Source organism: Pan paniscus, chromosome 9 (assembly GCF_029289425.2).
Source record: "Pan paniscus chromosome 9, NHGRI_mPanPan1-v2.0_pri, whole genome shotgun sequence".
Lineage (NCBI taxonomy): Eukaryota > Metazoa > Chordata > Mammalia > Primates > Hominidae > Pan > Pan paniscus.
This window is the reverse complement of record NC_073258.2, coordinates 69436281-69462129: the sequence shown is the minus strand read 5'-3', so window position 1 is coordinate 69462129 and position 25849 is coordinate 69436281. Positions and strand designations below refer to the sequence as shown.

At 39.9% G+C, this 25849-nt stretch overlaps 1 protein-coding gene across 50 annotated transcripts in view; it reads right to left on the bottom strand.

The window, feature by feature from the left end:
- Positions 1–25849, bottom strand: part of PPP6R3 (protein phosphatase 6 regulatory subunit 3) — a 154059-nt gene that overhangs the window by 106482 nt on the left and 21728 nt on the right. For 24 of the 50 annotated variants that reach the window (XM_024930605.4, XM_034933199.3, XM_055094613.2 and 21 more), the window contains one exon: positions 5029–5155. The exons of 18 other annotated variants lie outside the window; for them this stretch is intronic. The gene's annotated coding sequence lies outside the window, so the exon portion shown is untranslated. The remainder of the gene's footprint in view (positions 1–5028; positions 5156–25849) is intronic. 8 more of the 50 variants (XM_034933200.3, XM_055094604.2, XM_024930607.4 and 5 more) reach the window with 1 other exon arrangement.

Sequence of the window (25849 nt, the reverse complement as noted above, 5' to 3'; positions counted from 1 at the left end):
ACTGGGAAGAGGTATTAAATGTTGAGAGACCAGAGAGCTGTAATATCAGGTCACACAGGTAATGAGAAGCTAAGACAAATCACTTAACCTGAGTATCGATTTCTTCATCTATAAAATAAAATAGGCCAGGTGTAGTAGGGGCTCATGCCTGTAATCCCAGCACTTTGGGAGGCCAAGGTGGACCAATCACTTGAGCTCAGGAGTTAGAGGACACCCTGAGCAACGTGGTGAGACCCCCACCTCTACAAAACTTATCAAAAAAAAAAAAAAAAAAAAAAGGCCGAGCACAGTAGCTCACATCTGTAATCCCAGCACTTTGGGAGGTGCCAAGTCAGGTGGATCACCTCAGGTCAATAGTTTGAGACCAGCCTGGCCAAGAAGGTGAAACCCTGTCTCTACTTAAAAAAAAAAAAAAAATTTGCCGAGTGTGGTGGCAGGCACCTGTAATCCCAGCTACTCGGGAGGCAGAGGCAGGAGAATCGCTTGAACCCAGGTGGCAGGGGTTGCAGTGGGCCGAGATTGTGCCATTGCACTCCAAACTGGGCAACGAGAACGAAGCTCCGTCTCAAAAAAAAAAAAAAAAAAAAAAAAAAAAAATTAGCCACATGCAGTGGCTTATGTCTAGTCCCAGCTACTCAAGGGGCGGAGGTTTCAATGAGCCAAGATTGTGCCATAGCACTCTCACCTGGGTGATAGGAGTGACACCCTGTCTCAAAAATAAAAATAAGAGAGGTGGGGTAAATTAACTCTAAATTTTCTTGTTGCTTCAACAATTTATATTATAATATAAAAATAATCAAAGCTTTAAACATGGTACCAGTGGCTACAGAAAAAATTAAGCAGGACTTGGTAAAAAAAAAAAAAAAATAGAGAAGTAAAATAAAAAAATAAAATCTGCTTTAAGCCCAGAGGGACTGAGAACGTACTGATGGTGAAAGAGAAGTCAGACAAGCACGGTTGAAGAAATCAAGATCCAAGGTTTCCTATCCTCACAGGGAAAGAATTTAACTGACAGTATCCAGACATACTACAGCACAACACCACTAAAAAAAGCTAAGCCACAAAGAGATGCTTTGAAAGTTAAACACAAACAGATGAGGGTGGAATCCATAAGGATGATGAAAGGTTCTCCCTAAAGAACACTAAAGGTGAAAACGGGGGAATTCTCCAAGTATTTAATTTCTATTTACATCATAATCAAAGGACAGGGTGAGAAAAGGACACGGTTAGAGTAAGACTATTCTGAAACACTGGGAGCTGCTGCACAGCATCACGGAAGCTAACGAGGAAGACTATGGTTTTAATCATCAATAATATCAGATGTGGTTCAGTAGTTGACAGCATTAGACTATTCTCTTAGAGGAAATGAATCCAAAGCCCTCTCTCCAAAAAAGAAATCAAGACAGGAAAAGAAAATAGTATACTTTTATTTGCAACCAATCATTCCTTCAATAGACTGCATTTTTCTCAACAGTCATACAACCTAACCCTGTCACACAACCTAACCCTGTCACACAACCTAACCCTGTCACACAACCTAACCCTGTCACACAACCTAACCCTGTCAAAAGATTTCTCTTCTTTTCAGTACTGCTGACTCTGATAACACCAATAAAGAGAATGCAAGTGCAACATAATATAAAAATAACATTTAAGAATGAGGACTGCTTTGGACTAAAACACCAAAACCACAAATTCTCAACTAAACAGCATCTAAGTGAACTTGCTTAATCACAAAATTTGAGAGCAGCAGGAATGAAAACTATCCTTACAAACCTTTTGCGTTGGCACTGTGCAAGTACTTTTCCATCCTATTATTATCATCCCTGTTTTATAGTCCAGGAAAATAAAGGATTTACCCCAAATCACTCTTATATGGACACTAAATTCATTTAAAAACAAAAAGCCGGCAAGGCACGGTGGCTCACACCTGTAATCCCAGCACTGTGAGAGGCGGAGGTGGGCGGATCATGAGGTCAGGAGTTCCAGACCAGCCTGGCCAACGTGGTGAAACCCCGTCTCTACTAAAAATACAAAAAAAATAAGCCGGGCTTGGTGGCTGGTGCCTGTAATCCCAGATACTCGGGAAACTGAGGCAGGAGAATTGCTTGAACACAGGAGGCAGAGGCTGCAGTGAGCCAAGACTGTGCCACTGCACTCCAGCCTGGGTGATGGATCAAGACTCCATCTCAAAAAAAAAAAAAAAAAAAAAAAAGCCAAAAAACTCACTTCGGCCAGGGAAAAAAAGCAGTAGTAATCTGCTCCCTATCCTCTCATATAAATTTTTTTTTTACACATGAGGTGTTGCTATGTTGCCCAGGCTGGTCTCAAACACTTAGGCTCAAGCGATCCTCCCACCTCAGCCTCCCAAAGTGCTAGGATTACAGGTGTTAGCCACCTCACCCAGCCTCATATAAATTTCTAATATAAATACCATGATATTCCTGATGTAAACTCATAAGAGGAAATCATAGCTATTGCATAACATGCAAGAAAGCATTTTCTCCTGAGAGCACATATCATACACAACTAAAGATGCACTCTCCATTAGACAGACAGGTGGTATCGCAAAGCTTGGATACACAAAAGCAAGAAACACTAGTTTTTAACTGGCATCAGGAAGTCCCAGGACAGGCCACCTCAGAATGCCCTCCTAATGCAAATCTCAAAAATCCCATTGCTGCAAGTACCCTCACACGTTTTCTAAAGCACTCAAGTTTGAAGAGACGAAGGTAATGAGATGGGAAGATAATTCATCTCTACAAGGACTTGTTCACCATTTTTACCTTCAATGCCTAGCACACCGTAAATTTAAAAATCATCCACAAAATTTTGAATACAAAAATCATCAAAAATAACTGCATAAATGCCCATAATCAGGCAACAAACAACTTCCATGACTGTTGATAAATAACCTAATTCCCATGTCTTCAGAGGCATCTTCCAACAAAAATAACTATAGACAGGCAACTCAATCAGCCAATTTCAGAAACACCAACCATTTTAGTACAGGCCGAGGTAGGAACACCAAGACTTCTAAGCCATTAATCAATAATCACTATACCAAAAAAAAAAAAATGCAAAAAGACTACTGTGTAAAGTACAAAACACCCAAAGTAAATCCATACTATCACCTCCTAAAAGCAAAATCATGTATGTAAAGTACTTGAATTAAAGACTTTGGCACCTAATTGGACTACATCATTGTCTGGCTATGCACCCTAATGGACACTCAAATCACTGCAGGCATATATGAAGCCAACACAATCTAAGCTGCTATTAAAACAGAGCCAAGTCATAAATTAGTACATCAACATCTAAAATAAGGCCCAAAGAACTACCTCTGCCTGTTGTAACAACAGTGGGCAGGGACGCACAGCAAAGGTACAAATGACTACATGATCCCAATCACTGAGCTACATTTAGTGGGCTCAGCCAAGGTATACAATCAAGCTTAATTTGATGTAAAAGCTGAAACTTCCATAATCCATAGTACAAAGGTAAAAAAGACCAAAACTTCTTATATGGAATCTTGGCAATCAAATGGTTATTATCTGAGATAAGTGTACAAAGATTGCTGAAAGGTGAGAGGAATGGGGAAGATGATGGTCAGGGGAGACAAAGCCTTAATTAGGAGGAAAAAGGGGTTTTTTTCTTTGAGATATAGTGCATAGCATGGTGAATGTAGTAAATACTCATCCCATTGTGCATTTCAAAATCACAAAGAGAATTTCCAATTTTCTTCCCACAAAAAAGTATTTGTGGTAATGAATGTTAACTTGATTTAATTATTCTGCATTGTATACATGAATCATAACATCACTTTGTACCCTATAAATAACAGCTATAATTTATCAATTTACAGTTAGGAATTTTTTTTTTTTAGGTATAAAGGGCTGGGTGCAGCAGTTCATGCCCATAATCCCAACACCTTGGGGACTGAAACAGGAAGATCACTTGAGGCCAGGACTTAGAGATCAGCCTGTGCAAAATAGCAAGACCCCGTCTCTACTAAAAATATAAAAATTAGCCAGGCGTGGTGGTGCATGCCTATAGTCCCAGCTATTCAGGAAGCCGAGGTAAGAAAATTGCTTGAGCACAGGAGAACTCAAGCCTAAGGGTGGGATTTTTATTACGTTGGTTCAAAAGTAATTGTGGTTTTTGCAATTAAAAGTAATGGCAAAAACCACAATTACTTTTGCACCAACCTAATAAACTGGCAAAATAAGCTACCTACAACGCGGGGGGAAAAAAGGAAACAATCTCATACAGGTTCTTATCAGTGTCCAAAAATAAAGAAAAAAAGGATAAAACATGAATGAAGAAAAGGCTCAGGCCAGGACTAGTTGTAGCACTATCCCAAGCTCCAAGAGTTAAGTCTTTACTCCCAGTTTTGAACCTAAACCTTCTAACGTGTAGCTGGCAATTCTAGTCATACTTGTATGCCTTAGTCTCCACCATTAGCATTTCTAAAAAAAGATTAACAAGAAAGGGAAACACTCTACGGCTGAGCTGTCCAGTTCCACAGCCACACACAGTTACTGAGCATCTGAAACATGGCTAGGAAGGCAAAGGAGCTGGTTTTTTGTTGTTGTTCCACCCCACTCCCCTGGGAGCTGAATTTTAAATTAATTTTAACTACTTATATTAGGTTGGTTAAAAGTAATCATGGTTTTTGCCATTACTTTTTATTGCAAAAACTGGAATTACTTTTGTACCAACCTAATACAAAGTTCTACTAGACAGCACTGCTCTGACTCACGTTAAAACTAAGCACACACATACCAAGACCCTCTCTCTCTAAATAAATAAAAAACAATAATTCAATTTTTAAAAATCTAGGCACAGAATAAATGTTTATGGCCTGTAATCTTAGATGAATAAATTCTCATCTTCTAGGTCTTAACTTTCTCAACCAAAAAATGTAAGAGTTCAACTCGATTGTGTCCACGATTCTAAATGAACTAGTGCAGCATATAAATTAATATTCTTCATTCAAACAGTAGTAATGTAATTAAAGCCACATACCCCTTAAAATTATGGGAGGTACCTCAAACTGAAGACACAAGGGTATTATATGACCCCTCCATATGGCCGAGGAAGTTCTGTCACTATTTGAGCAAGTCACCACATCTCTCTGAGCTTGTTTTCTTATCTGTAAATGAGAGGTTTAGACTAAATGATTACTTAAGACACTTCAAATCCTAAAATTCTTCATTCCTTTAGATCTAAGAAGACATAGAAAAGAACAAATAAGTGAAACCAAGATACTCAAAGAAATAAGGAAAAATTATAAAAACCAGTTTAAACTCTTAAGAAATGAAGTAAATTGAAACCAGACCCCAATGACAGAGGCTGTAAAGTTGTACAATGTCAATGTGCTCTGCTAGGAGGCTGATTTGGTCTACTGGCACGTGCCTAGTTTTTCATTTTTGCTTTAGTCCACACGTAAAAACACACTGCTATCTCCAAAGAAGGCCAAACTGCAAAAAGTTCTATACAGTCAGGTGCGTGTAGCTGGGATGAGAACACACAGCTCACAAAGGTTTGGACTGTTCTTTCCCCCAACAAAAACTTGACCAAGAAAATCTTCCTACACTAGACAGCTATAGTAGAATCCCCATTGCTGCTTTCAGGGCTCTCAAATTGCACCAGGAGCTTGCTTACTTTGTCAGTGAGCCAAACCAAGTAAAACGGGATGCTCTCTTGACAGGGGGTACACTTACTTTTAGCTGCAATAAGGTAAACTGAAGTGTGCATTCATCCATAAAGATATTGTAAGATATCCTTTCCTATGGCGTATAACTCAGTACATATATGAAATAGGAAAGAATCCACTCGAAAGAATCCTAACAGGTATCTGGAGAAAGGAATATAGCCTACTGACTTAAGTGAAACGTGAAAAAGTAGAGGGTCAGGGCAGAAGGACAAGCTCTACACAGCTCTTTTCAAAGGCACCTTTCTATATACATTGTGTGGCCTATACCAGACCCACCTGTATATTTCTCAATCTTGAAAAATTTTAATGAAAAAAAGTAACTCTCAAAGAACCTGACTTAGAGCATAGTAAGAAAAAAAAAAACAATTTCTACTTTCTTCAAGAATATAATGCTTTACCTGATATAGACATTCCTTTGTTTTACTGCTGATTTAACCAGGCCACCACTGATGACCATTTAGTTTTCACTTTTTGCTATTACAAAATATGCCAGTATTTCCAGAAGTGGCTCTGCTGGATCAAAGAATGTGCGCTTCTAATTAGGCACGTGGCCAAGTGGCTCTCCAATGAGGTACATGGCCAAGTGGCTCTCCATGGAGGTCAGCCCTACCCATATTCCCCCAGTGATGTGTGAAAGCCTGTTTCCACACACCTGGTCAACAATGCATTTGCTTTTCTCTTCAGTGAGGATGGGCACTGTTCATATATTGAAGAACCATTTATACTTCACTTTTCTGCCAACTGTCTGTTTATATCCTTTGTCTACTTTTCTACTGGGTTGGTCTTCTCAATGATTTGTAGGGGTTATTTTAAAAAAAGAAAAAGAGTTATTTGTCTGATAGCATTCCCTCTTCACCTCATTCCAATCTGCGATCTCTCTACCACTCAGCTCAAACTGCTCTTTCAGGTCACTGACAACCTCCAGACAAGGCTAAATCCAAATGAAACTCTTCTGTCCTCACGTACACCTCACTCTCAGCAGCATGCAAGGCAGTCCCCCAGAAGATGCTCCTCATTAGAACATTCTCCTCGCCTGGCTTCTCTGATGTCACACACTCGTTGTTTTCTCACTGGCCATTTCTCAGTCTCCGTAGTTGGAGGGCTGCTCCTCTCCTTCCTTCCTTCCTTCTTCTGTCCCACTGATAACACAGAGGCTCCCACAGAGGTCAGGCTGTGGACCTAGCACACTTCCCTGAGTGCAGCACATTTGCTCGAAGTAAATTCACATTTATTTGTGCTGTTTCCCCAGCAACTAAAACAAAGCGCTGGGAGATTCAAGACAAGTTCTGTTGAATAAACGAAGCCGTTTCCGTGGGTTTTTAAAATATTCTTCTCCAGGCCGGGCACGGTGGCTCACGCCTGTAATCCCAGCACTTTGGGAGGCTGAGGCAGGCGGATCACGAGGTCAGGAGTTTGAGACCAGCCTGTCCAATATGGTGAAACCTGTCTCTACTAAAAAATACAAAAATTAGCCAGGCGTGGTGGTGTGCGCCTGTAGTCCCAGGTACTCGGGAGGCTGAGGCAGGAGAATCGCTTCAACCTGGGAGGCGGAGGTTGTAGTGAGCCAGTATCACACCACTGCACTCCAGCCTGGGCAACAGAGTGAGACTCCATCTCAAAAACAAACAAACAAAAATTCCTCTCCATAAACACAACTAAGGTCCAAATTTATAAAACCAAAACAACCATCATGGCATTTCAAACACAGGTAACCCAATGACTAGTAGACATTTCCCTTTGGTTATCTCACAAGCACATGGTATTTAATCTCCAAAATGGAGCTTTTGCTCTCCATCACAAACTGCCCATCCAACCAAACCTCCTCTTCACCATGCCCTCCCCATCTCAGTAAAAGGCACACCCTAGTTGTGAAAGGCAGCCTGGAAAACAGCCCTGGCTCCTCTTTTCCCTTCCAATCCAATTCACCAAAACATTGTCAGTTCCGCCTTACACTTTCCCTTCTCTGCATCTTTTGCCACACCTGGAATAAGGTAAACTGGAGTGTGCATTCATCCATAAAGATCTTTTAAGATACCCTTTGGACACAGCTTCCTAATTCATCTCCCAGTCTCCTCTGGCCCCTCCAACCCACTGTTTACTTGGGTTCTTGGTTAGCGCCCCCTGCAACTCCCATGTGAGCATGAACAATAATGATAATAATTCTGATATATGCTCTGTACTATGGTGGCCACATACGGCTTTTGAGCACTTGAAATATGACTAGTTTCATCTAAGAGGTACTAAGAGTATAAAATATGCAATGGATTTCAAAGATTTAGTATAAAAAATGTGAAAACATCTCAATTTTCCTACTGATTATATGCTGAAATAATATTTTGGACATAATGGGTTGTATAAAACATATTAAAATTAATTTTACGCGTTTTTTACTTTCTTCATGTGGCTATTAAAAAATTTAAGATTACATACATAGCCTGCATTGTCTTTCGTAGAAACACTGTCCTGAGCATTTCATGAGGGTACCAGCACCATGTCCATCATCTTTAACCATGTACACAGTAAGTCCTCACTTAATAGTGTCAACACGTTTTTTCAAACTGCGACTTTAAGCAAAACAACATACAGCAGGTTCTTGAATAACACCATTCCATTATAACACTGATGAGGCAGACAAAACTGGTTCAGTTCTATGTCATTTTGCTTAAGTTTGCAACTTCCAAGAACCTGTTAATGGTGTTAAGTGAGGACTTACTGTATGACCAAAGCACAGGAAGCGCTAGGACTGGCACCAGGTAGGCACCCAAGGTATCTGCTGAATGAATTAGTGGCCAAAAATTGGTATCATTTACATACATTCACTTATAAACAAAACATGAAAAATTTAATTATTACTTGAAGTTGAATGATACTTTAAAAATACAGTTGGAATTAAGAAAACTGCTCTTTCAGTTTAAACTCTGGATACACACGCATTTTAAGAAATAATTTGAAGGCTGGGCACAGTGGCTCACGCCTGTAATCCCAGCACTTTGGGAGGCCAAGGCGGGCAGATCACTTGAGGCCAGGAGTTCGAGACCAGCCTGGCCAACATGGTGAAACCCCATCTCTACTAAAATTACAAAAATCAGCCAGGTGTGGTGGTGCATGCTTGTAATCTCAGCTACTCAGGGGGCTGAGGCACGAGAATCATTTGAACCTGGGAAGCAGAGGTTGCACTGGCCGAGATCCCGCCACTGCCCTCCAGCTTACATGACAGAGTGAGACCCTGTCTCAAAATAACACTAATAATTTGTCTACTTCTTCAATGTGCAGGGTTAATCACATTGTAATTTATTCTTCTAATTTTTCATCATGAAAGTTTCTGTTAGAAAAGAAAGAGACTGGAGAACACTACAAATTCAATGTTAACCCACAAAGAACTTAAGAATTTTGAGTTATCAACCCTTAACATATTGTTCATCACAACTCCAAAACTGGCAACAAGAGAAGGAAAGCCAGCAGACAGCACGAGGAGAAAACAAGTAGACAATAAACATGAAAAAACTAACAACAGCAAAATCCATGCTAACGATGCCCTGCAACATTCTGAACTGCCAGTGAGGGCGTGATGCACTCAAGATGACCAGACTGCCACTGGCCTCCCGTACACACAGAAAAGGAAGGCGGCGGAAGTGCCTTCCAAAATGAACCCTCACCCTTCAAGTATTGAACAGCTCTGGTCTAAATGAATTTCAATGTGATTTAGGTTAGAAGCCCTTAAAAATTTCAGTTTAGCTCCACATTCAACCTCCAGAGACAGATCACAACCAAAGAAACGGCACCATTTTCAGATAAAAGTTTTAGGCTGAGCACAGTGGCTCACGCCTGTAATCCCAGCACTTTGGGTGGCCGAGGCAGGCAGATCACGAGGTCAGGAGTTCAAGACCAGCCTGGCCGAGATGGTGAAACCCCGTCTCTACTAAAAATACAAAAATTAGCCGGGCGTGGTGGCACGTACCTGTAGTCCCAGCTACTTGGGAGGGTGAGGTAGGAGAATTGCTTGAACCCAGGTGGTGGAGGTTGCAGTGAGCTAAGATCACACCACTGCACTCCGGCTTGGGCAAAAGACTGAGACTTCGTCTCAAAAAAATAAAAAAGTTTTAAAGTGAGAGTCCAACAAAGTGTATTCTCCAAGAGAAACTTCCTCAAGATCCAACTACCAGTGCACATAAAACAGAGGCTACACAACACTGTGGGGAATACCACAAAACAAAAGAGCCCAGTCCTCCCACAAATGGAAGGCATGGTGGGAGAAGAGCAAAAAATGAGGAACCCATAGACAAAAAAAAAAAAAAAAAAAAGGTAGGTCTTATTTGGATCCTGATTTGCCACTGCCAAAATTAGAAAATCACACAAAAAAGTTATCACATGAAACTAGAACTTTCAAGTCTAAGTATTGAATAATATCAAGCAAATGTGTGTTCATTTTATTTTTAAGATGTGAGGCTTTGTGGTTGTTACAGTTAAGAGTCCTTATTCTCTGAGAACATATACTAACATATTTATAGAAGAAGCAATAATTATTTGAATATCTTCAAAATATAATGGACAAAATTGACAATAAAGAAAAAAAAATTTAATAGAACTCCTTCACCTCAAAAGACACAATGAGGACCCACAGAATAGGTAAAGATATTCACGATATATACATCTGACAAGAGATGCCTGTCCAAAATACAAAAATCCTACTAAGTGTTGTTTTAAAATACATCTCAGCTGGGCACAGTGGCTCTTGCCTAAAATCCCTAGCACTTTGGAGGGCCGAGGTGGGAGGAATGCTCAAACCCAGGAGTTTGAGACCAGCCTGGGAAACATGGCAAAACTCCAACTACAAAATATACAAAACTGAGCCGGGTGTGGTGGTGCGCGCAACTGTGGGCCCAGCTAGCTACTCAGGAGGCTGAAGTGGGGGGATCCCTTGAGCCAGGAAGGTCAAGGCTGCAGTGAGCTATGATTGCACCACTACACTCCAGCCTGGGTGACGGAATAAGACCCTGTCACTTTTTTAAAAGTCCACAATGTGCCTCTCTTCTAACAAACAGAACATGGCAAAGCTAGATGCTACGTGACTTCCAAGACTAGGTCACAAAAATGATAGCTTCCACTTAGGGGCTCTTTCTCTTGAATCACTCTCTCAGTGGGAAGTTATCACCATGTCCTGAGAACAGGAAACTCAGACATCCCTGGCAAAAGCCGATGTGAAAACGACCTGAGGTCTCCCACCAACAGCCAGAACCAGAACCTACTTGCCAGGCATGTAAATGAGCCACCTTAGAACAGATCCTCCAGCGGATCTATGAAGGCTTCAGAGGGCTAATCACACCCAAGCCAGAAGCAGACAACCATGCCACTCCCAAGTTTCTGACTCCCAGAAACTGCAAGATAATGTTTATTGCTGTTTTAATCCACTACGTTTGGGGATAATTTATTATGCAGCAAAAAATAGGTAATAAAAACAGAAAAAAGATAATAGAAAAAAATAAAAGGCTTAAATATATGTTTCATAAAAAAGGATATCCAAATGACCAATAAACGTATGACCTCACTACTGTAAATTAAAATTGCCCTAAGTAAGACATCTCTACACAGCTACCAGCATGGCTAAAATGAAAAGGATGAAATACTGGAGAGGATCCAGAGTAAGTGGAACTTTCACACACTGCTGATGGAAGCCTAATTTGGTACAATAGCTTTAGTAGATGCCACTACTATACATATACCTCTATGCCCTAGCAATTTCACCCTTAGGTATACTGAACAACAGAAATGCATACGTATGTTGTTGACCAAAAGACACAAACTGAATGTTCAGAGCAGCAATATCTGTAACAGCCCAAAACTACCATCTATCCAATGTCCATCAACAACAGAACAATTTCATATGACAAAATTTCGTGAAGCAACAGTAACAAATAATCAACTGTATGCAATGACTTCAGTAATTTTACAAACAATGGCAAGAGAAAGACACAAGAGTACCTACTGTAAGACTCTATTTAATAGAAACAAAACTGGGCAAAACTAATCAGTGCTGTTAGCTGTTAGAATACCGGCTGCCCCTAAAGAGGGTGTGACTGGAAGTGGACACAAGGAGACATGTGATGGCTGCTTGCCCGGGTGGATTTCAGCTTATGAAAATCTGCTTATTGTATGTACTTTTCCGTATTTCTATTGTGATTCAATAGAGTTTTTAAATAGTAATAATATAGAAGAGAAGTGGGAAATGGGGAAGTTAAGTGGGACAAGACTGGCCTTGAGTGTATGGTTGTTAGAGCTGGGTAACTGATAGTTTCATTATACTGTTCAATTTCTGCATGTCCAAATTTACCCCTAATAAAACAAGTTTTAAAATGTATTAACATAAAACTGACTGGAACTGCTGGTAAAATAGCAACTGGGGTAATTTTTCTGGCCACTGATAACAAAAAGGTGTTAAAATCTATATACCCCTTGGTCCAATTATTCTTTTATTCTAAGGTGTTTATACTGAGCACAAAGTCATATATAATAATGTCCAAAGAGCTTATAATAGAAAAAGAAATGTCTAAATATAGAGGAAGATGACACTGTGGGGAAAACCACAGAACAAACAATCCAGGTCATCCACAAATACATGGTTCCTAAATATCCAACAATAAACAACAATGATCTCATCTGAACCAAGGTTCTTTTATCTATCCAGTGAAATACAGTCATTAAAAATGAGGCAATCAAAACTCAGAAAAAAACACAGGAGTTAATCTTTGTGGCCACGGATTAGGCAAAACTTTCTTAGATATGACACCAAAAACACGAGATAAAAGAAAAATAAGATAAATTGCACTTCAAATTAAAAGTTTTCATCCTTCAGTAATAACACCATCAAGAAGTGAAAAGAAAACCCAAAGAATGGAATACTGACAAATCATATATCTGATAAAAGATTTATATACAAGGTTGGGCGCAGTGGCTCATGCCTGTAGTCCCAGCATTTTGGGAGGCCGAGGCAGGCAGACCATTTGAGCCCAGGAGTTTGAGACCAGCATGGGCAACGTGGTAAAACCCCATTTCTACAAAAAATACAAAAAAATCAGTCAGGCGTGGTAGCATATGCCTGTAGTCCCAGCTACTCAGGAGGCTGAGGTGGGAAGATCGCCTGAGCCCACGAAGTCGAGGCTGCAGTGAGCAGTGATCGCAGCACTGCACTCCAGCCAGGTGACAGAGTGAAACCCTGTCTCAAAAGACAGGAATACAGAGGCCGGACACAGTGGCTCACGCCTGTAATCCCAGCACTTTGGGAGGCCAAGGTGGGTGGATCACGAGGTCAGGAGATTGAGACCATCCTGGCTAACACAGTGAAACCCCATCTCTACTAAAAATACAAAAAAAAAAAAAATTAGCCGGGCGCGGTGGCGGGCGCCTGTAGTCCCAGCTACTCGGGGGGCTGAGGCAGGAGAATGGCGTGAACCCGGGAGGCAGAGCTTGCAGTGAGCCGAGATCGCACCACTGCACTCCCGCCTGGGTGAAAGATCGACACTCCGTCTCAAAAAACAAAACAAAACAAACAAACAAAAAAATTAGCCGGGCGTGGAGGTGGGCGCCTGTAGTCCCAGCTACTCGCGAGGTTGAGGCAAGAGAACGGCGTGAACCTGGGAGGCGGAGTTTGCAGTGAGCCGAGATTGCACCACTGCACTCCAGCCTGGGCAACAGAGCAAGACTCTGTCTCAAAAAAAAAAAAAAAAAAGACAAGAATATGGAATAATTGAGAAACTCCTACAACTTAGTAATAAAGACAAACAACACAATTTTAAAATGGGCAAGCGAGGCCAGGCACAGTAGACTGCTGTAATCCCAGTACTTTAGGAAGCCGAGGTGGGTGAAGTGCTTGAGGCCGAGTTTGAGACCAGCGTGGCCAACATGGCAAAACCCCGACTCTACTAAAAATACAAAAATTAGCCAGATGCGGTGGCACACACCTGTAATCCCAGCTACTCAGGAGGCTGAGACACAAGAATTGCTTGAACCCAGGTGGCAGAGGTTGCAGCCAGCTGAGATTGCACTACTGCACTCCAGCCTGGGTGACAGAGTAAGACTGTCTCCAAAAAAAAAACCAAATGAGGCAAGCGCAGTGGCACACATCTACAGTCCCAGCCACTAGAGAGGCTAAGGCAGGAGGACTGCTTGAATCCATGAGTCCCCGTCCAGCCTGGACAATACAGAGAGACCCCGTCTCAAAAAGGAAGGAGGGATGGGAAGGGATGGGAAAGGCTGGGCATGGTGGCTCACACCTGTAATCCCAACAACTTTGGGAAGCCAAGGCGAGAGGAGAGGATCACTTGAGCCCAGGAGTTCAAGACCAGCCTGGACAATGTAGTGAAACCTTGTCTTAACAACAACAAAAAAAAAAAAAGAAAAGAAAAACTCAAAAAAATTAGCCAGAGATGGTGGCATATGCCTGTGGTCCCAGCAACTTGGGGGGCTGAGGTGGGAGAATCACTTCAGCCCAGGAGGTCAAGGCTATCATGCAGTGAGCTGTGACTGCACCACTGCACTCCAGCCTGGGCAACAGAGTGAGACGCTGTCTCAAAAAACAAAAGTGCTGGCATGGATGTGACAAAATCAGAATCCTTACACATTGCTGGTGGGAATGTAAAATGGTGTAGACACTTTGGAGAATAGTCTCACAGTTTCTCAAAAGGATAAACACAGAGCTCCATATGACCCAACAATTCTACTCCTAGGTATGTATCCAAGAGAATTAAAACATACTTTCACAGAAAAATTTGTACATAAATGTCTACAGCAGCATTATTCATAAAAGCCAAAACTCAGAAACATCCAAGTATCTATCAACTGATGAATGAATAAATAAAAGGTAATATTCCCCACATAATGAGTATTATTTGACAAAAGAAAGAAATGAAGTACTCATACATGTTACACAGATAAATCTTGAAAACATGGCTAAGAGGGGAAAAGCTAGTCCCAAAAAAGGACCACGTTTGTATGATTCCATTTATATAAAATGCCCAGAATAGGCACATCTATAGGAACAGAAAGTACAGTAGTGGTTGCCTAGGTATAGCGGGATGAGAGAAAAATGAAAAGTGATTACTAACAGGTATAGGGTTTCCTGTGGAATAATGAAAATATTCTAAGTGATTGTGATGACAGTTGTACAACTCCATGAATATACTAAAAAACATTAACTTGTATGCGTTAAGTGGGTGAGTTATGTCTCAATAAAGCTGTTACAAAACAATAATGCAATCTATATTTGCAAAGGAAGGTGCTAAGAAAAGATTGTTTTTTAAGGGTTTTAGCATCTGTACTTTGCTTTACCAAATGTATTCACACATTTGCATTTGACCCTCACAATCTTGTATTGTAAGTTATATCATCTTTTACAAATAATCTGAGCTGGAGAGACAGTAACTGATCCAGGTAACACAGTAGGGAAGTGGCTAGGGAAGAACACAAAAATGACACCCTATTTCCATCATGCTACTGCCTCCCAAATTATGAAAAGTAAACTTTATGGTACATCACAATGGCTACTACTTCTACAGAGGATCTCATATGTGCCAGGCAGTTCTTAAACATTTTTGAGCCTGGCACTTCACAGGCACTGAAATATTTATTGAACAATTTTCACTTATTTCTCATAACTCCATTTATAGCTGATGACACTAAGAAATTAACTGTATATTGTAAAAACAAACATAAAATTTGTTTTTAAGGGGCTTGCTGTAAATACAGTTCTCAATAATGGGGCTGGGGGGCGGTTAAGATCCAGACAATAGAGGAGCAATGACATGAAGTACAGAGATTAAAACAAAAGAGAAAGTCCTTTCAAAAGGGGGAGTAAACTCAAAATACCAGAGGATAATTTTTAAGCTTATACAATACCTAGTGGGAACCAAAGAAATAGAAACCCAGTAATCAAGCAATCAGTCAAGAAGAAACCAAAATGCAAGCCAATATTTAATATTTAGCTTTTTATTAATTTTTCATTAATTTTCTTAATGAAAATTCATAAGGTATTCCTTTATATCCAGTGAACCACCAAACAAATCACAAATAATTAAAACTAACACTAGAAGGGGAATATAGGGAAACAGGTCTACTCATCTATTGCTGATACACTTGCGTATAGGTACCAGCTTTTTTTTTTTTTTTTTTTGAGATTACAGGCGTGTCCCACCGCACCCAGCTAATTTTTGTATTTTTAGTAGAGATGGGCTTTCACCATGTGGGACAGGATGGTCTCGATCTCCTGACCTTGTGATCCGCCCGCCTCAGCCTCCCAAAGTGCTGGGATTACAGGCGTGAGCCACCATGCCCGGCCATGATGTTTTGATACAGGCATGTAATGTATAATAATCACATCGGGGTAAATGATGTAACCATCACATCAAGCATTCATCCTTTCTTCGTGTTACAAAAAAATCTAATTATACTTTTTTATTTATTCTTTTTTTTTTTTTTTTGAGATGGAGTCTCACTCAGCTGCCCAGGCTGGAGTACAGTGGCGCAATCTTGGCCCACTGCAAGCTCCTCCTCCCGGGTTCACGCCATTCTCCTGCCTCAGCCTCCAGAGTAGCTGGGACTACAGGCTCCCGCCACCACGCCCAGCTAATTTTTTTGTATTTTTAGTAGAGACGGGGTTATACCGTGTTAGCCAAATTGGTCTTGATTTCCTTACCTTGTGATCCGCCCACCTCAGCCTCCCAAAGTGCTGAGATTACAGGCAGGAGCCACAGTGCCCGGCCGGGTGCTAGCTTTTTAAAAGAGTACTATAATGACATACAAGATTAATAAAAATAACAGTACCTTGGCCAGGTGCAGTGGCTCACACCTGTAATCCAGTACTTTGGGAGGTCTGGAGTTTGAGACCACCCTGGGCATCTCTACTCTGTGTGTGTGTGTGTGTGTGTGTGTGTGTGTGTGTATTTTTTTGTATATATATTATATATATTTATATATTATATATTTTTTCATATATATTATCTATATTATCTATATATTATATATAATCTATATATTATCTATATTATCTATATTATATATATTTATATTTATATATATAATATAGATAATATAGATAATATATAGATTATATATAATATAGATAATATATAATATATATTATCTATATTATATATATATATGGTTTTTTTTTTTTTTTTTTACCCCAAGCATAATGGCTCACACCTATTGTCCTAGCTACTGGGAGGCTGTAGCAGGAGGATCACTTTGAACCCAGGGCTGAAAATTGCAACAAGCTATGATTGTACCATTGCACACCAGCCTGGGTGACAAAGCAAGACTCTGTCTCTAAAAAATTAAAAATTAAAAACGGCAGCACCTTTTATTACATAATCGCATGACAATTTTTAAAAATTTATGAAATAGAGGGAGAAATTATTTATACAAAGAATAATAGTGATAATGGCTAGACATGTTAACTACCACCAATGTATACTGTAATATAAACATTACATGAACTATCATTTAATCCTTAAAATAACTGTTATCCTTCCCATATGTAAGCGAGGAAACTGAAGCTCAGAGAGCAAATAACTAGTCTTTGGAAGTATCAGGATTCAGGCTCATTAGCACTTAGACCCTACATATCCAGGGTCATAACTGCTTTGAGGGCAGAATGAGCACAAGTGGAAATGCCCAGTAAGCACCGGAACTCAACAGAAAATCAGGGTTAGAAGTAGGTATGAGCATCATTAGCACATACCTGGTAAGTTCAGCCATGAAAGTGGAGACCACCCAAGAAACAGTGTGGAAAATAAGAAAGGCTGGAGAAAAAAATGTGAAAGTGGCCCAGAAGAAAATTAAGAGAGGCCAAGAATGGTAGGAAGAAAACCAGGAAAATATAGTAACACAGACCTTGTAAATTCTACAAAGAAAACCTCCCTGGATTTTGCTGCCAGAAAGATTTAAGCAACCAACAATGCTTTGAAAACCACTGTACAGCTCATGTCTATAAACACTCAAAAAGAGGTGCTAGCTAATGTGGGCAAAGTGGAACCCTCATGTGCCACTGGGGAAATGTAAAATGGTACAGTCATGGAAAACAGTATGGCAGCTCCTCAAAAAAGTAGAATGAGAACTGCCATATGATCTAGCCATTCCACTTCTTGGTATATACCCTAAAGAACTGAGAGCAGAGACTTGAACAGATATTTATACACCCATGTTCATGGCAGCATCACTCTCAATGGCCAAAAGGCAGAGGCAATGTAGTGTCCATTGATGGATAAATGGATAACCAATGTTGTATATACATAAAATGAAATATAAGTCAGCCTTAAAGGAAATTCTAGTGAGGCGCAGTGGCTTACGCCTGAAATCCCAGCACTCTGGGAGGCCAAGGTGGGAGGATCACTTGAAGCCAGGCAAGACCAGCCTGGGCAACATAGCAAGACCTCAAAAAATAAAAATAAAACTTAGCCAGGCATGGTGATGCACACCTATGGTTCCAACTACTAGGGAGGTTGAGGTGGGAAGATCCCTTGAGCCCAGGAGTATGAGGTTGCAGTGAGCTATGATCATGCCACTGTAGTCCAGCAACAGAGCAAGACTCTGCCTCTAAAAAATTTAAAAATAAAAAAAGAAAGGAAATTCGGACACATCCTACAACATGAGTAAACCTTGAAGACACTGTGCTTGAAGCCAGTGATAAAAGGACAAATACTGTATGATGCAATTTACACGAGGTACTTAGAGTAATCGAATTCATGGAGACAGTAGAATGGCAGTTGCCAGGGTCTGGGCGGGAGCAGGAGTTAGTGTTTAATGCAAGCTGGTCCAACCTGTGGCCCAGGACAGCTCTGAATGAGGCTCAACACAAATTCATAAACTTTATTAAAACGTTGAGTTTTTTGTGTGGTTTTTTTTAAGCTCATCAGCTATCGTTAGTGTTACTGTAACTTATGTTTGGCCCAAGGCAACTCTTCTTCCAATGTGGCCCAGGGAAGCCAAAAGATGATTTAATGGCTACTGTGTTTCAGTATGGGAAGATGAAAACCATTCAGGAGATGGATGGTGGTGATGGTTGATCAACAATGTGGATGTATTTAATGCCACTGAACGGTACACTCCAAACAGTTAAAATGGGCTGGGACTGGTGGCTCACACCTATAATCCCGACACTTTAGGAGGCTGAAGTAGGAGGACTGCTTGAGCCCAGAAGTTCAGGACCAGCCTGGGCAACACAGCAACACCCATCTCTACAAAAAATAAATTTTTTAAAAAAATAGCTGGGCACAGTGGTGTCTGACTGTAGTCCTAGCTACTCAGGAGGCTGAGGTGGGAGGATCCTTGCACCTAGAAGATGATTGCACCACTGCACTCCAGCCTGGGCAACAGAGCAAGACTCTGTCTCAAACACACACACACACACACACACACACACACACACACACACACAGCTGAAGACACTTAACAACCTTCTGGTTTAAACACTGAGACTCTGAAAAAAAATTTTTTAATTAAAGACACTGAACAAGCATCAGAACCAGAGTCAAATACGGCTGCAATGGCAGAATTACCAAACCAGCAATTTTTTTTTTTGGAGACAGGATCTCGCTTTGTCACCCAGGCTGGAGTGCAGTGACACAAACAAGGCTCACTGCAGCCTCAACTTCCTAGGCTCAAGTGATCCTCCTGCCTCAGCCCCAAAAAGTAGCTGGGACTACAGGTGTGTGCCACCACGCCCAGCTAATTTTTGTACTTTTTGTAGAGATGGGGTTTCATCAAGTTGACCAGGTTGGTCTCAAATTCCTGAGTCAAGCAACCTGCCTGCCTCAGCCTCCCAAAGTGCTAAGATTACAGGCCATGCCCGGCCACTAGCAATTTTGTAAAAAACATGATTAATATGCTAAAGGCTTTAGTGAAAAAGGCAGACAACAAGCAAGAACAGAAAGATAACATAAGCAGAGAGATGGAAATTCTAAGAAATAACCAATTAGAAATGCTAGAGAAAAAGACACTGTAACAGAAATGAAGAATCCCTCTGTGGATCTATCAGTAGACTAAACACGGCTGAAGAAAGAATCTGAGCATTAGGATATGACAATAGAAACTTCCGTAACTGAAAAGGAAAGAGAAAAAAATACAAAAAAAAAAAAAAACAGAAAATATCCAAGAACTATGGGACAACTACAAAAGGTATAACATATGTGATGGTAATATCTGGAAAAAAGAGGAAAGAAGCAATATTTGAAGTAATAACGACAGAGATTTTTCCAAATTGTTGTCTGGCACCAAACCATAGATCCAGAAAGTTCAGGAAACAATGCCAATAAAAAGCCAAGCAATGACCTCCCCACTTACCCCCCACCAAAAAAAAACACTGAGCAATATCATAGTCAAATGTCAGAAAATCAAAAACAAAAAAAAAATCTTAAAAGAAATCAAGGTGGGAGGGAACCTTACCTACAGGGTAGCAAAGGCAAGAATTACATCTAACTTCTTAGAAACCATGCAAGCAGGAAAGAGTAGAATGAAATATTTATAGTACTGAGAGGGGGAAAAATAACACCAACCTAGAATTCTGCACCCTGCAAAAGTATCCTTCAAAGTGAAAGAGACAAACAAAATTGAGGGGATTTGTTTCCAGTAAACCTATGTTGCCAAAATTACTTCAGAGAGAAGGAAAATGATCCAGGTAGGAAACACAGATTAGAGTACTGGAGAGGGAATTAAGTGAAGATTCAAAAAAAATTGATTTTTCTTATTCTTAATTAAAAGTAGTTTGTTCAAAATAACAATAACAATGTACTCGATTAAGTATGCTTCCTTATGTATTTATGCATGCTTATAAGTAAAATGAATGACAACAATGAGACAGGAAGGCGGAATCAGAAATATTTGTTATTACTGGTAACGGCATACCTTGGAGATATTACAGGTTCAGTTCCAGACCATCAAAAAAAGCAAATGTCACAATAAAGTAAGTCACACGAATATATTGGTTTCCCATATGCAAACATTATATTTACACTATTAAGTGTGCAATACCATTATGTCTTAAAAAAAAAGCACAGACTTTAATTATAAGTATTTTACCAATAAAAAATGCTAATGAAGTGAGCACATACAACTGGAAAAATGGCGCTGATACCCTGGCAAATATGGGGTTGCCATAAACCTTCAATTTGTTCATTAAAACACACACACACACACACACACACACACAGTATCTGCAAAGTGAAAGAAAGTGAGCCACAATAAAACGAGGTATAATACCTGTATGTGCACTACCTCTGTAGTGTTATTTGAAAGTGGACATGGATTAACTGCAAATATATGTTGCAAACTCCAGTGTAACCCTTTAAAAGCTAAAAAAAGTTTAACAAATATGCTAAGAAAGAAGATAAAAATGGAAATCATATAAAATGATCAATTAAAACCAAAAAAGGCAGAAAAAGTGTATGTGACAAAAGCACAAACAAAAAAATATTTGGGAGGCCGAGGCGGGCGGATCATGAGGTCAGGAGATCGAGACCATCCTGGCTAACATGGTGAAACCCCGTCTCTACTAAAAATACAAAAAAATTAGCCGGGCGTGGTGGCAGACACCTGTAGTCCCAGCTGCTCTGGAGTCTGAGGCAGGAGAATGGCATGAACCCAGGAGGCAGAGCTTGTAGTGAGCCGAGATCACACCATTGCATTCCAGCCTGTGCAACAGAGGCAGACTCTGCCTCAAAAAAAAAAAAGGCAAAACCTGGAAAACAGCAATAAATATCACAGATATTAATCCAACTATATCAATAATCACATTAAAGGTCAATGGTCTAAATACACCAATTAAAAGAGCAATTTTCAGAATGTATCAAAAAATAAGACCCAACTATATGTTGTCTACAAGGAACCTAGCTGTTGCCACCTTCAAGATCAAGATGGCAGCGAGACTTGTTGCATTCCTCAAGAATGCCTGAGCCAATGTGTCCTTAACCATCACCAGCTTCTGTGATTCTGCCCCTACTCAGCCCCTACACCAAGTAGGCCATCATGATCAATCAGGACACACCCTACAACTACCCAGTGCCCCTTCTACATGATGAGAACATGCCTGATGTGTCCAGCCACCATCAGGACCCCCCAGGTGCTCTAGGGCCCAAGCTTGGAGTGGCTGAGAAAATTGTGAGCACCTCCATTGACAGGGAAGAAGCCGTTCCCCTGTAGCTCCCAATAAAAATATAAAAACCAAAAATAAGAAAACAAAGCCACTTTAAATATAAAGACACACGTAGATCAAAAGTAAAGGAATGGGGGGCTGGGCTCACACCTATAATCCCAACTCTTTGGGAGGCCGAGATGGGAGGCCGAGATAGGAGGACTGCTTGAGCCCAGGAGCTCAAGACCAGGCTGGGAAACACAGCGAGACACCATCTCTACAAAAAAGATTTTTTTTTTAATTAGCTGGGTGTGGTGGCACACACTTGGAGGTTACACTGAGCTATGACTGTGCCACTGCACTGCAGCCTGGGCTATAGAGCAAGTCCCTGTTTAAAAAAAAAAGAAAGGGATGGAAAAAGATACATCATGTTAACTCCAATCAAAAGTTAACAAGAGTAGCTGTATTAATTGCAGATAGAGCAGGCTTCATAACAAGAAAAGTTATCAAGGCTAAAGAGAGGTATTACATAATGATAAAGGAAGAAATATTCCAAGAAGACATAACAATCCTTAATGTGTATTTGCCTAATAACAGTGTCAAAATACATGAGGCAAAAACTGATAGAACTGCAAGGGAGAATAGATGAATCTACTATTATAGTTGGAAACTTCAACACCCCTCCATCAGAAATGGTCAAATCCAGCAGGTAGAAAATCAGTAAGGACATGATGGAACTCAATAGCACCATCAAATCAACTGGGTATAATTGACATCTATACATTATTTCAAAAACAGCAGATTACAGTTCTCAAGTTCATACAGAACATTCACCAAGAGAGCCCACACTATGAGCCTTAAAACACATAACAGAAATCATACAATGTATGCTCAGACCACAATGAAATTAAACTAGAAATCAACAACAGAAAGATAACTGAAAAATCCCCAAATACCAGAAGATTAAATAATATACTTCTAAGTAACATGGGAGTCAAAAAAGAAATCTCAAGAGAAAGTTGAAAGTATTTTTAACTAAATAAAAAAAATACAATTTTTTTTTTTTTTTGAGGCAGTCTTGCTGTGTTGCCCAGGCTGGAGTGCAGTGGTGCAATCTACATTCACTGCAACCTCTGCCTCCCAGGTTCAGGCAATTCTCATGCCTCAGCCTCCCGAGTAGCTGGGATTACAGGCATGTGTCACCATGCCCCGGCTAATTTTTGTATTTTTAGTGGAGATAGAGTTTTGCCATGTTGGCCAGGCTGATCTCAAACTCCTGGCCTCAAGTGATCCGCCCGCCTCAGCTTCCCAAAGTGCTGGGATTACAGGTATGAGCCATTGCGCCTGGCCTTGAAAAATACAATTTATCAAAACTTGTGGGATACAGCAAAAACAGTGTCTAGAAGGAAATTTATAGCATTGAGTAATACACTAAAAAAGAAGATCCAAAACCAATAATCTAATCTTCTATCTTAGGAAACCAGAAAAAGTAGAGCAAATTAATTCCAAAGTAAGCATAAGAAAAGAAGAATTAGAGCAGAAATCAATGAAACTGAAAACAGGAAATCGAGAAAAAAAGACAAAAGGTGGTTTTCAGGAAACAACAATAAAATCAGCGCAACTCTAGCCAGGCTGAGGAGAAAGAGAGATGAGAGAAGACACAAATTTCCAATACCAAAAATGAAAAATGACATTACTACAGATACCATGGGCATTAGAAGAATAAGGAAATATTATCAACTATTCTATGCTCAAAATTTTAATAACCTAAATGAAATGGAACAATTCCTTGAAAGAAACAATCTGCCAAAATGTACACAAAAAGAGATCATCTTAAGGGCCTATAAATTTAAAATTTGAATAATAACCTTCTAAAATAGAAAGCACTAGGCCCACATGGGTTCACTGGTGAATTCTACTGAATATTTAAGGAAAAAATAATACCAATTCTCTAAAATTGCTTCCAGAAAATAGAAAGCAGCAGACGGAATTTTTTTTTTTTTTTTTTTTAAGACAGAGTCTTGCTCTGTCGCCCAGGCTGGAGTGCAGGGCGTGATCTCAGCTCACTGCAAGCTCCGCCTCCCGGGTTCACGCTATTCTCCTGCCTCAGCCTCCCAAGTAGCTGGGACTACAGGCGCCCGCCACCACACCCGGCTAATTTTTTGTATTTTTAAGAGAGACGGGGTTTCACCGTGTTAGCCAGGATGGTCTTGATCTCCTGACCTTGTGATCCACCCGCCTCGGCCTCCCAAAGTGCTGGGATTACAGGTGTGAGCCACTGCACCCGGCAGTCGCAGACAGAATACTTTCTAATTCATTCTATGGGGTCAGCATAACCATAATACCAAAATCAGACAAGGACACTACAAGGCAAGTACAAATCAATATCTCTCATGAACACAGATATAAAAATCCTCAGCAAAATATGGGAAAACTGAATCAATATATAAAAATAATTATACATAAAAAGCATTATATATAAAAAATTATATACCACAACCAAATATTTATCCCGTATTTAAGGCTGCTTTAATTTTTTTCTTTTTGAGACTCTTTTTGAGTCTCAAATGTCCTTATACATTTTTCAAAACTTTTAGAATATGACTGGGCACAGTGGCTCACGCCTGTAATCCCAGCACTTTGGGAGACCAAAGAAGGCGGATCACCTGAAGTCAGGAGTTTGAGACCAGCCTGGCCAACATGGTGAAACCCTGTCTCTACTAAAAACACAAAAGTTAGCCAGTCTGGTGGCAAATGCCTGTAATTCCAGCTACTCAGGAGGCTGAGGCAGGGGAATCACTCGAACCTGAGAGGCGGAGGTTACAGTGAGCCGAGATCACACCACTGCACTCCAGTCTAAAAAACTTATACAATGTGTAACACCAAGAGTAAACCCTAAAGTATGGACTTTGGATGATAATGTGTTGGTGTAGGTTCATCAACTCTAACAAATGCACCATTCTCCAGAGGGATGTTATCACAGAAGTGTGGGGACAGGAGTATATGGGAACTCTCCTCCGTATTTTTTGCTCAATTTTGCTGGGAACTTTTTTAAAAATGGTGAAAATGCAAACTTTATGTTATGTATTTTCCCACAATTTTAAAAGATTTGCTAAATAATTGGTCATTTATAGAATTTAAAAGCAATGTCGTATCTCATTTTGGAAGGAGGTAAACAAAATACTTTTCTAAGAAAAGTTTTCTTCCCTTTGCTTAAACATTTGTACTTTACTTGCAAAGACAAAAAAGCAAAATAACTCAGCTTGTAACTTAGTGTTTTATTTCTGCACTAAACAATGTAATTCTAAAGGCTTTTAAGAACAAAGAACTTTATTACATTGAACTAAAAGCCAGCTGAATTGTTTGTGATAATAACAACAAAATCTAAAGACCCTTGATACGGGAAATGGCTATAAAGTATACCCTTAGTATGCAGCTATTAAAAAGAAAGAGGTAGACCTATTAGTACTACATGGGACTCAGTGAAAAGAGATGAATGAAAAAAGAACGGCACAATAGTATGGTGCTATTATATTATAAAACACACATACCCAGCATATATATGCAAATATACAGAAAAAAAATCAAGAAAGGAGACACAAAACCAGTAACAACAGAAGATGGAAAAGGATTTGGAAAAGGTGATCAGAATGGATTTTAGCCTTCTCTATAATTGTTTTCAAAATAAATATCACATATTATTTTTTTTTAAAAACTAAGACTTTCTATCCCAAACCAAAAAAACAAAGTCAGTTGAATAAAAAAGTTTACAATATCCTACCTCTACAATCAAGACTTCAAAACCAAGCCAGAGTCCATAAAATAGGCTACTATTCATTAACATTTAACCACTTATTCTGTGTAAGTTTAGGACTTCTACACTAGAAAACTTGCAAAAACAAAACACTCCACAATTTCAAATTACCCAAAGTCATTTTCTATGGGAAAGAGAGGAAATTTTTCTTTTTTTTTTTTTTGGCAGTCTCACTTTGTTGCCCAGGCTGGAATGCACT